Genomic DNA, 16,546 nt, shown 5'->3' on the forward strand with positions numbered 1-16,546 from the left:
GAAATATAATTTTATCTCTGCGTATGCTGCAAAAGGACTCCCAGCCAAGTAAGTGACACCAGGTACTGTTGAGTAAGAAAGTCACGGAAGTTTCGTGATATACCGTCGTGCTGTGTACTTGTAGAACAACAAGTGCGTTGTACAGCGTTAGTAAAAATGGTTCAAATGGCTCTAAGCACTATGGGACATAACATCTGAGGTCACCAGTCCCCTAGACTTAAAAATACTTATATCTAACTAACCTAAGGACAGCACACACATCCATGCCTGAGGTGGGATTCGAACCTGCGACCGTAGCAGCAGCGCGGTTCCGGACTGAAGCGCCTAGAACCGCTCGGCCATAGCGGCCGGCACAGCGTTAGTAGCACATCATTAACTTCCACAAACCTGACTAGAGATAAATCTACCTGGTATCCGTTACAAGACAGGATGTGAGTTGCCGGGTGCCCATGAAGCAATTACAGAAATTAGTAATGGTGTAAAATTAATATTTACGTAACCAATTCTTGGGAAGTCGCCGGCAGCATAGATATAAAACGAGTATCAAATGAAGGAGCAACTGAATAGTTTGAATCTCTTGGGCAGACAGTCTGACCTCACGTACATCGCAAAATTTAAAAAGCTAGTAATTGGTCTGGGTAGTAATTTTGTGACTTCTTTGGGAGAACGGATAACCATTCAAAAGCTAAAAGTTCTTTTTGGATGACAGTAAACAATACCGCACGCGATTTCAGTGCATTTATAGGAAGTTCTTCGGGTGGTGTAGGTCAAGAAATCATCAACTACTAAACAGTGCCAGTGTTGTGAAACTACACTCAGTACCTTCCGCCAGTCAATTAAGATGTTTTTTGAGGCGGTGTCCACTTTGCTTTTCCAACAGTGCAACCACAGACTTCATGTCTCACGGAAGTTCAGTACAATAAGTGTGAACATGTTCTCAAAATACTAAAGCGAAATGTAAAAATCTTTAATACCATGTGTTTGATATTTTCACACTGGGAATATGCAGCAGAGTCATTAGTAACAGGTATATTTTCTTTTACAATTGGTCTGACATTTTCTTCAATGTCAGTTCGCTTATTGGTGCTGGTGCCATTCCAATTCTAAATACACTGTTAAGTCTGCCGTCTGAGCGACACTGTATGAAGCTTTACACTTGCTGTTAGTCGACTTTACTTAAATAGTAAATTTAGAAGTGAGAAACAGAACGATTTTTTTTCAGGCTATGCATCTTTACGGGTACGGGTCAGCGGATGGACGGGCCAATGCCGAAGGCAGATAGGCAGCTGAGCGGGTGTTATTCTGGAAGAAAGAAATCACCAGAACTTGAGACGAGGAGGTCGGCATTTCACTTTGAATAAGCGATTGTTATTCAGTTTCCACATGTAGAGGGTGACGTCACTGATAGTAACAGTAAACCAGAAGGAAACAAAAGAGAATGTCATAAGGAGTGACACTTACCAGAGATATCATAACAAAGGAGTTTATTCAATGCAGTCAGTAAAAGAGTCGCATCTCTATTGGCAAAAGATTCCGGATTAGTCACCCAATCAGATCTCTGGAAGGGTTCTCCCAAGGCAGCGGTGACGACGAGATAAATATTGGATAAATAACGAAAGAGTAATATTACACCAGTCAGAGGGTGAAGTTCCAAAATCTGAATGTGCTGAGGGAGCCAGGAAACCTGTAAAGGGAAATACAAATTCTCCGCCTATGTTTAGCAGGCTTCAGTGCAGTAAGATTCTAAGACCGTAAGGATTTCCGGTAAGACCAATGCAGGGTGCTACCAACAGCAGTATAAAATGGGGCAAACAGAGTATAATTAGTTATTATTAGAAAGGTCTAGCGTAGAATAAGTTACTGTGAACAATTAATTGAAATGATCATTCTCATCAGATTCAGCAGCAAACCACGCGAACAACTGTAGGACCAGAATGAGATTTTCACTCTGCAGCGGAGTGTGCGCTGATATGAAACTTCCTGGCAGATTGAAACTGTGTGCCCGACCGAGACTCGAACTCGGGACCTTTGCCTTTCGCGGGCAAGTGCTCTACCAACTGAGCTACCCAAGCACGACTCACGCCCGGTACTCACAGCTTTACTTCTGCCAGTACCTCGTCTCCCACCTTCCAAACTTTACAGAAGCTCTCCTGCGAACCTTGCAGAACTAGCACTCCTGAAAGAAAGGATATTGCGGAGACATGGCTTAGCCACAGCCTGGGGGATGTTTCCAGAATGAGATTTTCACTCTGCAGCGAAGTGTGCGCTGATATGAAACTTCCTGGCAGCGTGAGTCGTGCTTCGGTAGCTCAGTTGGTAGAGCCCTTGCCCGCGAAAGGTAAAGGTCCCGAGTTCGAGTCTCGGTCGGGCACACAGTTTTAATCTGCCAGGAAGTTTCGTATCAGCGCACACTCCGCTGCAGAGTGAAAATCTCATTCTGGAAACATCCCCCAGGCTGTGGCTATGCCATGCCTCTGCAATATCCTTTCTTTCAGGAATGCTAGTTCTGCAAGTTTCGCAGGAGAGCTTCTGTAAAGTTTGGAAGGTAGGAGACGAGGTACTGGCAGAAGTAAAGCTGTGAGTACCGGGCGTGAGTCATGCTTGGGTAGTTCAGTTGGTAGAGCACTTGCCCGCGAAAGGCAAAGGTCGCGAGTTCGAGTCTCGGTCGGGCACACAGTTTTAATCTGCCAGGAAGTGTCAACTATAGGACGGTACACAAACAGATGTCACGAGCAGAAGATGAACAGACAGACAAAGTACACTGAGGGACGAAAGTCATGGGATACCTCCTAAAGTCGAGCCGGACCTCCTTTTTCCCGGATTGGTGCAGCAACTCAACGTGGCATGGTCTCAACAAATTGGAAGCCCCTGAAGAAATATTGAGCCATGCTGCCAGCATGGCGTCCATAATTGCGAAAGAGTTGCCTGTGTAGAGCTTTGTGCACGAACTGATATCTCGATTTTGTCCATAAATGTTCGATGGGGTTCATGTCGAGCGATCTGGGTGGAGAAATTATTAGCTCGAATTGTCCAGAATGTTCTTCAAACCAATCGCGAGCAACTGTGGCCCACTGACACGGCGTATCGTCATCAACAAAAATTGCATCGTAGTTTGGGAAAAGTAAATCTATGAATGGCTGAAAATGCTCTCCAAGTAGCCGAACATAACCATTTTCAGTCAATGGACGGTTCAGTTAAACCAAAGGATCCAGTCCATTCCATGTAAACACAGCCCACATAATTATAGTGGCACCATCAGCTTGGACCGCTACGGTCGCAGGTTCGAATCCTGCCTCGGGCATGGATGTGTGTGTTGTCCTTAGGTTAGTTAGGTTTAAGTAGTTCTAAGTTCTAGGGGACTGAAGACCTCAGCAGTTGAGTCCCATAGTGCTCAGAGCCAATTTTGAACCATCAGCTTGCACAGTGTCTTCGTGGTAACTTGGGTCCAGGGCTTCATAAGGTTTGCGCCACACTCGAACCCTACCGTCAGCTCTTACATACTGAAATCGGAACTCATCTGACCAGGACACGATTTTACAGTCGTCTAAGGTCCAACCGATATGATCACGGGATCAGAAGATGTGCTGCAGGCGACGTCTTGCTGAGAGGGAAGGCAATCGCGTCGTTCGTCTGCTGCCATAGCGCTTGCACTGCTCTTTTATACCTCGTGTACAGGATACTACCGCCATCTCTATATGTGCATATCGCTAGCCCGTGACTTTTGGCGCCTCAGTGTTTATACGAGGGCTGGAACTTTAACAGTGGCCACTGTTTATTTACAGCTCGTACAAAATAGATACGTGTTTCAAAGTATTACTGACCTTCAAAGTAGTCACCAGCATTGTGTATAACCCGTTGCCAGCGTTGTGGAAGTCGTTCGATGCTCTTAACAGTGCCAGTTGCGTTGACAGTTCGAGCGGCGCGGTCTGTTGCCCGACGAATTTGTAGAAGTTCTGAAGCGAATGCCGTGAAGTGTTTCCTTCAGTTTAGAAATCGAGTTGAACTCACGAGGGCTTAAGACATAGGAGTGCAGTAGGTGGTATAGCACTTAGCAGCCCCATGAGTCAAACAAATCAGCAACAGCTTGCACTGTACGTCCTCGAGCATTGCCCTGCAAAATGATCGTCAGGTCCTGCAGAAAGTGTTATCACTTCTACATCTACATCTACATCTATACTCCGCGAGCCACCTTACGGTGTGTGGCGGAGGGTACTTATTGTACCACTATCTGATCCCCCCTTCCCTGTTCCATTCACGAATTGTGCGTGGGAAGAACGACTGCTTGTAAGTCTCCGTATTTGCTCTAATTTCTCGGATCTTTTCGTTGTGATCATTACGCGAGATATATGTGGGCGGTAGTAATATGTTGCCCATCTCTTCCCGGAATGTGCTCTCTCGTAATTTCGATAATAAACCTCTCCGTATTGCGTAACGCCTTTCTTGAAGTGTCCGCCACTGGAGCTTGTTCAGCATCTCCGTAACGCTCTCGCGCTGACTAAATGTCCCCATGACGAATCGCGCTGCTTTTCGCTGGATCATGTCTATCTCTTCTATTAATCCAACCTGGTAAGGGTCCCATACTGATGAGCAATACTCAAGAATCGGACGAACAAGCGTTTTGTAAGCTACTTCTTTCGTCGATGAGTCACATTTTCTTAGAATTCTTCCTATGAATCTCAACCTGGCGCCTGCTTTTCCCACTATTTGTTTTATGTGACCATTCCACTTCAGATCGCTCCGGATAGTAACTCCTAAGTATTTTACGGTCGTTACCGCTTCCAATGATTTACCACCTATGGCATAATCGTACTGGAATGGATTTCTGCCCCTATGTATGCGCATTATATTACATTTATCTACGTTTAGGGAGAGCTGCCAGCTGTCGCACCATGCATTAATCCTCTGCAGGTCCTCCTGGAGTACGTACGAGTCTTCTGATGTTGCTACTTTCTTGTAGACAACCGTGTCATCTGCAAATAGCCTCACGGAGCTACCGATGTTGTCAACTAAGTCATTTATGTATATTGTAAACAATAAAGGTCCTATCACGCTTCCCTGCGGTACTCCCGAAATTACCTCTACATCTGCAGATTTTGAACCGTTAAGAATGACATGTTGTGTTCTTTCTTCTAGGAAATCCTGAATCCAATCACAAACCTGGTCCGATATTCCGTAAGCTCGTATTTTTTTCACTAAACGTAAGTGCGGAACCGTATCAAATGCCTTCCTGAAGTCCAGGAATACGGCATCAATCTGCTCGCCAGTGTCTACGGCACTGTTCCCATGCTGTTCATTTTTGGAACACAATCAACGACCAGCTTAGAGACGGAAGTGATGAAAATTTCTGACCGTCATTTTGCAGGGCAGTGCTCAAGCACGTGCAGTGCAAGCTGTTACTGATTTGTTTGACTGATGGGGCTGCTAAGTGTTATACCACCTACTGCACTCCCCTGACTTAAGCCCTCGTGAGATCAACTCGATTTTTACACTGAAGGAAACATTTCACGGCTTTCGCTTCAGAGCTGTCAGAGATTCGTCGGGCAATAAACCGCGCCGCTCGAACTGTCAACACAACTGGCGCTGCTAAGAGTATCCTACGACTTCCACATCGCTGGTATCGGGTTATACACAACGCTGGTGACTGCTTTGGAGGTCAGTAAAACTTTGCAACATGTATTTATTTTGTACGAGCTGTAAATAAATAGTTGCCACTATTAAAGTTCCAACCCTCGTATGTTACTGAACGTATAATTTAGTATGTAAAAGGAAACGAAAATATATTAATCACGGGTGGTTATAACAGTGCAGTAGGGAGAGAGTAGAAGAAAGTGATACATGAGAATATGGGTTCAGTAGTAGGTATAACTTAGTAGAAAGATTAAGTTTTGCAACAAGTTTCAGCTAGTAACAGCGAATACAGTGTACAAAATCAGAAGAGGTGAAAGTGTACATGGGAAAGGCACCGAGACATGGAGAGATTCCAGCCGGATTACGTCATGGTAGTTTTCTACCATGAGACCGAGACAGTATTGACGCTTTTGCACTCTTGTGGAGAGCACAGCCTACCGAAATTTAGAGACAGTCTAAAGCAGGCAGCTTCAAATGGTTGCAGTGATACGAAACAGTGGGAACTCGACGACGACTATTCCAGAACGAAGAACATGGAGGGAATCAATACACACTGAAGCGCGTAATGAAAGGGCAAATTTAGTGATGTGGGAACGCAACGAGTTGAACACAAGAGATTAGTCGTTTTTAGAAGGGATGTGGCTGGCTTTGGTCTTTTTGCACAGGCTGCAGTATGCTAACTGGAAACTGTTCGTCAATTCGTAAAGAGAGAGCAGCTTTTTTTCTTTTTTTTCTCGTGTTTGGAAAAGATAATACATGTGTTTGTTATAAGTCTGTAACAGTTTGTAACAATTAAAAATGAAATTTTCCCAGTGCTCTGCTGTTTCTTTATGAAAGATCTCTGCAGAAAGTTTGATTAATTCAATTCTACTGTAAAATAGAACACTGAAGATTAGCTACTTATAATAATCAAAAAGTATATTTATCACTGATATAAAAATAGTAAGCTACTTCAGAGTGAATTTTCGCTTTTCAGTGGAGTGTGCGCCGATATGAAACTTCCTGGCTGATTACAGCTGTGTTCTGGATAGGAAATGGAAACCATGACCTTTGCCTTTCGTGGATAAGTGCTCAACCAAATGAGCTACCGTGCACAATTTACGACCCCTCGTGACAGCTGTACTTCCGCCTGTATACCTCATCTCCTTCCTTCCAAACTTCAAAGATGTTCTTTTGGGGGACTAACACTGTAGGAGCGGGCACGGTAGCTCAGCGTGTAAGATCAGAGGACTGACAATCCTCTGTAATAAAAAGACCTGAGTGATGTCTTCATCGATGGAATTTGAGAGGTGTCACACGACATCAGCTGTTCAGTAAAAATAACGCAAAATGACGAAGATACAATAGATAGAACGAAAAAGAAACAAAAACTGATGAAACACACGCCAGCGAAAGGCAAAGGTCCTTGGTTCGAGTACCGGTCCGACAGACGGTTTCAATCTGCCAATAAATTTGATAGTAAGCTAACGTTTATCGTCTGGATCTTTAATAAGCTGTACGAACGAAAATACTCATCACCAGTTCGGTGAAGCAGAAAACAAATAATTGTTCTATTGCGACTGGCGGTCAATCTATACTACTATACAAGGACAAGTTGTAGTTTAACGTTGTTACCAAAAATCTCGAAAAGTTCTTGACCATTTCCCTCAGATTTTTACTCGATATTCTAACATGCGTTCGGACGGGCATACACGCATGCTCATGAATTAAGGATAATGCTGATACATGGTGAAACAACGCACTGGTCGGCAGTTTGCACGGTGGCGCTGGCAGCAGTCCACATACACACAGGTGTGTTGGTGTATGTCAAAGTACGGTGCAGCGAGTAAGTGTGCAGACGTTTCCAGACATTCTAATGGAGACTGTGTATTGAAAATGGCTCAAATAACATGTATTGATGACGTTATGAGGGGTAGAATAATAGGGCGACTGGAGGCTGGTCAAACACAGCAGGTCGTAGCACGGGCAAGATTATGGCAACGACTCCAGCAGACAGGAAACGTGTCCAGGCGCTACAGTACGGGACGTCCACAGTGTACAGCACCACAAGAAGACCGATATCTCACCATCAGTTCCGGCAGACGGCGACGGAGTACTGCAGGTAGCCTTGCTCAGGACCTTACCGCAACCACTGGAACAGTTGTCTTCAGACACACAGTCTACAGACGAGTGAACAGTCGTGGTTTATTCGCCCGGAGACCTGCAAGGTGCATTCCACTGACCCAGCCCGAAAAGCGTGGTGTCAAGAACACAGTGCATGGTCATTGGAACAGTGGTCGCAGGTTATGTTCACGAACGAGTCCGGGTTTTCATCTGGCGTGAACCAAGAACCACATACCAACCTCTTAATGTCCTTGAAAGGGACCTGTATGGAGGTCGTGGTTTGATGGTGTGGGGTGGGATTATGATTGGTGGACGTACACTCCTGTTTGACAGAGGAACTGTAACAGGTGGATTCCACCTTCCTCCTGATGGATGATAACCCACGGCCCCATCGAGCTGCCATCGTGGAGGAGTACCTTGAAACTTAAGATACTAGGCGAATGGAGTGACCTGCCTGTTCTCCAGACGTAAGCCCCATCGAGCATGTCTGGGATGCTCTCGGTCAACGTATCGCTGCATGTCTTCAAATCCCTACGAAACTTCAGGAGCTCCGACAGGAACTGGTACAAGAATGGGAGGCTATACCCCAGCAGCTGCTCGACCACCTGAACCAGAGTATGCCAACCCGTTGCGCGGCCTGTGTACGTGTGCATCGTGATCATATTCCATATTGATGTCGGGGTACAGGCGCAGGAAACAGTGGCGTTTTGTAGCACATATGTTTCGGGACGGTTTTCTCAACTTATCACCAATACCGTGAACTTACAGATCTGTGTTGTGTGTGTTAAGCCGGCCGGGGTGGCCGAGCGGTTCTAGGCGCTACAGTCTGGAACCGCGCGACCGCTGCCGTCGCAGGTTCGAATCCTGGCTCGGGCTTGGGTGTGTGTGGTGTCCTTAGGTTAGTTAGGTTTAAGTAGTTGTAAGTTCTAGGGGACTGATGACCTCAGAAGTCAAGTCTCATAGTGTTCGGAGCCATTTGAACCATTTTGTGTGTGTGTTACCTATGTGCCTATGCTATTGGCGCCAGTTTTGTGTAGTGCCACGTTGTGTGGCACCACATTCTGCAATTATCCTTAATTTATGAGCATGAGTGGAGGTCACGTTTGTTTTGATATATTTGGTATATAAATACACTAACGGAAAAAATCGCAACAGCAAAAATAATTAAAGCATTGTAGTGTCATTTCGAGAATACATTTGAGTAGTTAACATAATTAAGTGAGTAACATTGCAAGATCATAGGGTAATGTAAGAGCGAGATAAGCCATTGCAAATGTGAAATGCTGGTACATTAATAACCTGGCATTTCAGAAAGAGCAGACTCACGCACTCATATAATTCATTTGCCTCGATGAGCAATGAATCCACTTTCTTCAGTGCGAATGCACAAATACGTCCGACCTCGTACGCGAATCTCTGAGAAGAGAACATGGAGGACATGGACAGGACTGTGGATAGGCGGCACTAGATGGGAGTGTGGGTAGGCCGAGAGGCGCGCTGCGGCAGTCCGTGCAGTTGCGATGACGTTGTCAATGGGTGGCGCAGCAGTTAACGCTACAGCTTAGTAAACAGGAGATCCCAGTAAGGCTCACATTTTCATTTGTCGCTACGAAAGCCGTGTAATGTCCCGATAAAGCTGATATCGCTTATCCTTCGTCTTTTCTTTCCTTTCCTCCCCCAGAATGTATTACAGATGTGGATTCCGCGTGGTAGACATGTCCGAAAGAACAGACACCACCCATTCCTGTTATTGATTCGCCTCGATGGGTAACGAATCCACCCTCTTCAGTAGACCTCCCGCGGAAATCTAGACGGGAGTGTGGGTGGAAGAAGTGTGCCGAAGTATTCCACGCAGGTGCTATAAACACTGTGTCTGGGTGGCTCAGTGGCTAAAGCAACAGCCGAGTAAGCAAGAGGTCATGGGTTCGAATCCTGGTCCAGCACGCATTTTCATTCGTCGCCGCTGGTTCCACATCATGTCCCGATGCAGATGACATCGCTCATCCCTTCCCTTCCCCTCCATCCACCTTCATTTTCAGATACTGGTCTTATAACAACTTCAATTAGAAAGAAAACGACAGAAGATATTGTTAATAATCTTTTTAACGGAATTATTAAGTGGTTGTCTGTAAACAGACTCTCCCTTAATTTTGATAAAACCTCTGTGTACACAAATAGTCATACCATCAATTGATGAGGCACATGAACAGCAGTAAGAAAATACGGTAGAACGCTGCAAAGTTTTCGTTTCACAAACTGATGAAACTTAGCAGCATATTATTGATCTTCTAAAACAGTTAGGTTCAGTTACTTTTCTTCTTCGTACTATTGCTAGTCTTGGAAACAAATCAATCAATCACCTAACGTACACTACTGGCCATTAACATTGCTACACCACGAAGATGGCGTGCTACAGACGCGAAATTTAACCGACAGGAAGAAGATGCTGTGATATGCAAATGATTAGCTTTTCAGAGCATTCACACAAGGTTGGGGCCGGTGGCGAGACCTACAGCGTGCTCACATGAGGAAAGTTTCCAACCGATTTCTCATACACAAACAGCAGTTGACCGGCGTTGCCTGGTAAAACGTTATTGTGATGCCTCGTCTAAGGAGGAGAAATGCGTACCATCACGTTTCAGACTTTGATAAAGGTCGGATTGTAGCCTATCGCGATTGCGGTTTATCGTATAGCGACATTGCTGCTCGCGTTGGTCGAGATCCACTGACTGTTAGCAGAATATGAAATCGGTGGGTTCAGGAGGGTAATACGGAACGCCGTGCTGGATCCCAAAGGCCTCGTATCGCTAGCAGTCGAGATGACAGGAATCTTACCCGCATGCCTGTAACGGATCGTGCAGCCACGTCTCGATTCCTGAGTCAACAGGTGGGGACGTTTGCAAGACAACAACCATCTGCACGAACAGTTCGACGACGTTTGCAGCAGCATGGACTATCAGCTCGCAGACCACGGCTGCGGTTACCCTTGACGCCGCATCACAGACAGGAGCGCCTGCGATGGTGTACTCAACGACGAACCTGGTTGCACGAATGGCAAAACGTCATTTTTTCGGATGAATCCAGGATCTGTTTACAGCATTGTGATGGTCGCATCCGTGTTTGATGACATCGCGGTGAACGCACATTGGAAGCGTGTATTCGTCATCGCCATACTGGCGTATCACCCGGCGTGATGGTACGGGGTGTCATTGGTTACACGTCTCGGTCACCTCTTGTTCGCATTGGCGGCACTTCTGTACAGTGAACGTTACATTTCAGATGTGTTACGACCCGTGGCTCTACCCTTCATTCGATCCCCGCGAAACCCTACATTTCAGCAGGATAATGCACAACCGCATAGTGCAGGTCGTGTACGGGTATTTCTGGATACAGAAAATGTTCGACTGCTACCCTGGCCAGCACATTCTCCAGATCTCTCACCAATTGAAAACGTCTGGTCTATGGTGGCCGAGCAACTGGCTCGTCACAATACGCCAGTCACTACTCTTGATGAACTGTGGTATCCTGTTGAAACTGCATGGGCAGCTGTACCTGTACATGCCTTCCAAGCTCTGTTCGACTCAATGCCCAGACGTATCAAGGCCGTTATTACGGCCAGAGGTGATTTCTCAGGATCTATGCACCTAAATTGAGTGAAAATTTAATCACATGTCAGTTCTAATATAATCTATTTGTCCAATGAATATCCCTTTATCATCTGCATTTCTTCTTGGTGTAGCAATTTTAATGGCCAGTAGTTAATTATTGATCTTCTAAAACAGTTTAGCTCAGTTACTTTTCTTCTTCGTACTATTGTTAGTCTCGGAAACAATTCAATCAATCACCTAACATATTTTTCATATTTGCACTTAATAATGCCTTTCGGAATAATTTTGTAGGGTAAAACGTCACTTAGAAAGAAAATATTGGCTGCACAAAAGCGAACAGTAAGAATGATATGTGGTACTGACCTGCAGTCATCTTGTTCGCACCTGTGCATAGAAATTTTAACAGCACTTAAAAAATTCATATATTAGTTGCTGAAATTCTTCATAAATAATCCATCATAATTTGAGAAGATTAATGTTGTCCTGGCTTTAGAAGATAAAATTACACATTATTACAGCTGGCAGTTGCTCTGAAAGAAGTTCAAAACGTATCAACAAAAATCTTTAATTAGTTGACTGATATGTCTGAAAGGTAATAAAAAGGTTTTTTAAATTAGTACCTAAAATGATTTATTTCTGGACAGCTTCTTCCACTCGATGCGAACACTTTATTTAAAAACTGGTAACCTGTAAAAAAAAAATTACAAAACTTGTTTCAAGTGTGGTACCATGGGTAGGACGGAAAGCAATATTGAAGGAGGATTTATTCTACCAGGGTGAGTTTAAGATGTATAACAAACTAAAAAAATAATGCAAAATATAATTATGGTTATAAAATTTTGGTTCTATCTTCTCATTCTGTACCGAAACAAAACTTTGTCAAGTAGTACACTAATGTCGTTAACTCTGCTGTAATTCAAGCAAGGTGTAATTTTCAGTAGACCCTATCTGCCGTTTGCAGGACATCGTACAACAAATGTTACCCAACCTGTGACAAAGTAACACGAAAAACTAGTTTGGCCCATGTGTAGAGAAGTTTAAACTGCGTAAGCAGGAAACTTACGATTACCAATAACTAAAATTTGTGACTGTGATTTTCCCCACTGATCCAACGACATTAAGTGCTTTTGAACATTTCCCACCAATCTGTACTAACCACGTTACTTCATTGTGTTTACTTATCAGGTCAGTCAATTACCAGCTCCCACTGCGTGTCAAGAATGTCATTTGTAGGACTCATTAGCGATTCCCGTGCACGCCTGCCTTGGCGCAGGAAGTTTGGTTCATTCACCACCCCACCCTTCCTTCCATTGTACTTCACGATACGAATCGGCGTGGGCCAACATTCCGCCAGCTGACGTTGCAGCAGGGACACACGGAGCGCAAAAGCTCTCAAATTTTCGACTGTTGCCTTCGTAGAGAAGTCTTGTTGTTGTTAACTAGGATGTTTTCTGTTGTGGCGGTCTCCAATCCGAAGACTGATTTGATAGAAATCTCCACGCTAGTCTGCCTTGTAGAAGTCCCTTCCCGTCTGCATGACTATCACGACAGACATCCTTTTGAACCCGCTCACTAAATTGGTCTTGGTCTCCCTCTACAGTTTTTATCCGACACACTTCCTCCCGTACCATATCAACTGTTCATTGACAGCACAGAACGTATCCTATCAACCTGTTCCTTGTTTTAAGTTCTGCCATGAAGCTCCTTTCTTCCCGATTCCATTGAGTGGCATCTAATCTTTAACCCTTATTATACTCAGTATTCTACCGTAACATCACATTTCAAAACATTCTATATATTCTTCTTTCCTGTGCTGCTTATAGTCCACGTATCATTACCATATAAGTCACCTCTCCAAATATTTTCAGAAACGACTTTTTGACCCTTAAATTTATGTTCGAAGCTAAAAATTTATCTTTCTCAGAAAAATTTTCTTGATGTTGTCTTCATTTCGTATCATCTCATCGTAGGTTATTCGGCAGCCCAAACATCATAACACATGTTCTATTTTCACTGTCTCATTTCCTAATCTAATTCCCTCAGTATCGTCTGATTTAAATCAACAAATACTTTCAAAAAATATTTTTTAAAGTTAAATTTATAATCGACGTTAACATGTTGCACTTTTTCAGAAAAGATTTTCTTGCTATTCTGCCACGGCCAGTTAGTTTGCCACCCAAACAGCTAAACTCAGTCAGACTTTTATTGCAAACAAGTTTCTTATGTTGGCCGTTTTCGCAGCAGCTCTGTATTAACTGTAGCAGTTCAAAAGAAAAATGCCTTTTTTATGCTATACATTAAGTTTTTTTCGTTTACCTTATGAACCTAGAAGCGTTACGTTGTAGTTAAAGGCATCTTCAGTGAGAATCCTCAAATATTACATGATTTTTTTTGTTTTCACATACAAGTTATCGTTTACACGTATAGGTCATAGATCTAAAACAGTTCATCGATGTTTTTACAACTAAACGCAAAACTACTTGCAGGTCATGGTTTATTCATTGTTTGTAAGCCAAACAGGTTTCTTTCACGTAGCAAACTGGCTGAATGTTTGCAGTTTCCTTTGCAGGCACTCTTTTTGAAATATAGCACTGTTAACTGCCATTTTCTGTGGCTGGAGTGTCATTGGTTCTGTGCGTTGCCAACTTTCTCAGGTTCTGCTTTCCAATTGTTTTTTCTGCCACTATAATTTATTTATTTTCACAGGTTTTTAGTGTTCATTATTATTACAGTTTTTGTTTTTCATTTTTCATTTATATACTTGGGACAGAAAAGGGATTTGTCACCATCTATTGGGATTACTGTCTATTATACGATCAGTCAATGTAAGCAGCGAGTGGTTAGTCATATTCACTCGGTTATTTAGTAGTGGCAACTTTTTAGCCTTGGTTTTACATGTGTGATAATTTTCTTGTTGGGCTAGAAGGTGTCTTTCGTTATTTGTTCCAAATATTTTCATTTATCTCTCTCTCTCTCTCTCTCTCTCTCTCTCTCTCTCTTCTAGTAGGCTTGCGATTATTTTCTCTTAAATGCTCTGCAAAAGTTGAGTGGCTGTCCCATATTTCCATGGTTTGATATGTTCTTTGTATCGGGTATCGAATGTTTTGCTGGTTTGTCCTAAATCTTTCGTCACTTGTTGCGTTGCAGTTGGCGTATTCTGCTTTCTGGTAGATGTATGTGTCTTTTGTTGATTTTGGAATGTATTTTTGGATGGAACTGTTTGTTTTGAATGCTATATTTATGCCTTGTCTTTTGAAAAGTTTTTTTATTGTTGTTCATCTTATAACCTCTTTTGGAGCCTCTATCCAGTTTTTGAAGAACTGCATTTTAGCCATTCTTTATTCTTTACCAACTTGGTCGTTGCGACCATTATCACAGAAAGAAAAAGCGGTACATCAGATAGATAAACAACTCAGTTTTCCTTTAGATGAACCCCCAGAGTTATCAGATGTTTAATTAACAACATGTAGTACACCATGGCTCTATACAGCATAAGAGTGGCCTCAAAATAACTCACAACCAAAAATGAAAGAAATAGCGTGAGGACTGATATCAGTTAAAAGCTTGGTTTGAGATCAGCCCTCTAGTTATTTGTTTTATGCTCTCTTGTGAGTTATTTTGAGACCACTTCGTTCCATTGATATTCCAAACCCTTTGCCGTCTCCTTTTTTCTTGCTGGCTCTACGTGCATTAATAATAAAAGGGGAGATAGGATCCTGTTTCACTCCCTTCTCAACCGCTTCATCCCCTTCTTGTTTTCCGGCCCTTACAGCTGAATTCTGCGTCCTGTATGAACTGATAAAAAAAATAAAACTACAACTTTCTATACTTCATCCCTATTTAGAATTCCGTAGTGTTTGTTTCATCCTTCAGAGTCAAAACCCTTATGTAGATCGCCGGACTGGGTGGCCGAGCGGTTCTAGGCGCTACAGTCTAGAACCGCGCGACCGCTCCGGTCTCAGGTTCGAATCCTGCCTCGGGCATGGATGTGTGTGATGCCCTTAGGTTAGTTAGGTTTAAGTAGTTCTAAGTTATAGAGGACTGATGACCTCAGAAATTAAGTCCCATAGTGCTCAGAGCCATTTTTGAACCTTATGTGGAACTACAAATTCTATAAATGTGAACTTGTTTTCCTTCGTCCTATCTTCTAGGACAATTCTTAGGGTCAGTATTGCCTCGCCTGTCCCTACACTTCTTCACCATTATGAGTTCGAAATGCTCTAAAACTATGGAAAAGTCGGAAAAATGCTGCAAGTTTCGAAGAGGAGGTCATTACTTTTCAACACAAGGAACTTGTATCTTGTGAGGAGATATTTTCGAGATTCAGAAAATATTGTCTTCCAGCGTGATTCTCAGCTATACAGTTCGCAGTATCAAGACTACTCATGTAACGGCGTAATCGCCAGCACCAGTATTGTACTTGGCACAGATGGTCCACGCCCCCAGCTCTCGCGCACGAGTATCAGAGTTCGACGAGCATGTTTACACGTTATCTGTAGGTAACTGGTGGTTGTTCACTGCCGTTGAGGTAACTTTATATGCGAAGTCAGATTAGTTGCCCGCATCTCGTGGTCGTGCGGTAGCGTTCTCGCTTCCCACGCCCGGGTTCCCGGGTTCGATTCCCGGCGGGGTCAGGGATTTTCTCTGCCTCGTGATGGCTGGGTGTTGTGTGCTGTCCTTAGGTTAGTTAGGTTTAAGTAGTTCTAAGTTCTAGGGGACTGATGACCATCGATGTTAAGTCCCATAGTGCTCAGAGCCATTTTTTTTCAGATTAGTTCGATGTGGTTGCATCTGGCGAACTAAAGGCCACAACATAAGATGACTTGTCTCATCAATCTTTCCGAACACGACACTGGTACTGTGATTCGGACTACACTGCTCCTGGAGATAGCCATGTTCGTAAAGAAAGACGAATACTTGTCAACAATAGTGCCGATGATACAAAGGCCAGAATCAATTTGAATGTTATTATTTCGTTCATATGTAAGGTGTCTGTTCTTTCGGACATGTCCGAAAGAAAACACATATACAAATATATGCGCCTTGACGGCAAGTAACAATCATTCAGGGCTGATGCACTCTTAGTCAGTGGGAATCAGCGTAAGGCTGCGAACATCATGGTAACATGGATTCCGGAAACAGCGATCGTGGTAGACCCAACTCGCTTTATTTGTTCATGAGACCCACAAAATATTAGATACAGGCTC

This window comes from Schistocerca americana, chromosome 8 (genome assembly GCF_021461395.2).
Source record: "Schistocerca americana isolate TAMUIC-IGC-003095 chromosome 8, iqSchAmer2.1, whole genome shotgun sequence".
Classification (NCBI taxonomy): Eukaryota; Metazoa; Arthropoda; class Insecta; order Orthoptera; family Acrididae; genus Schistocerca; species Schistocerca americana.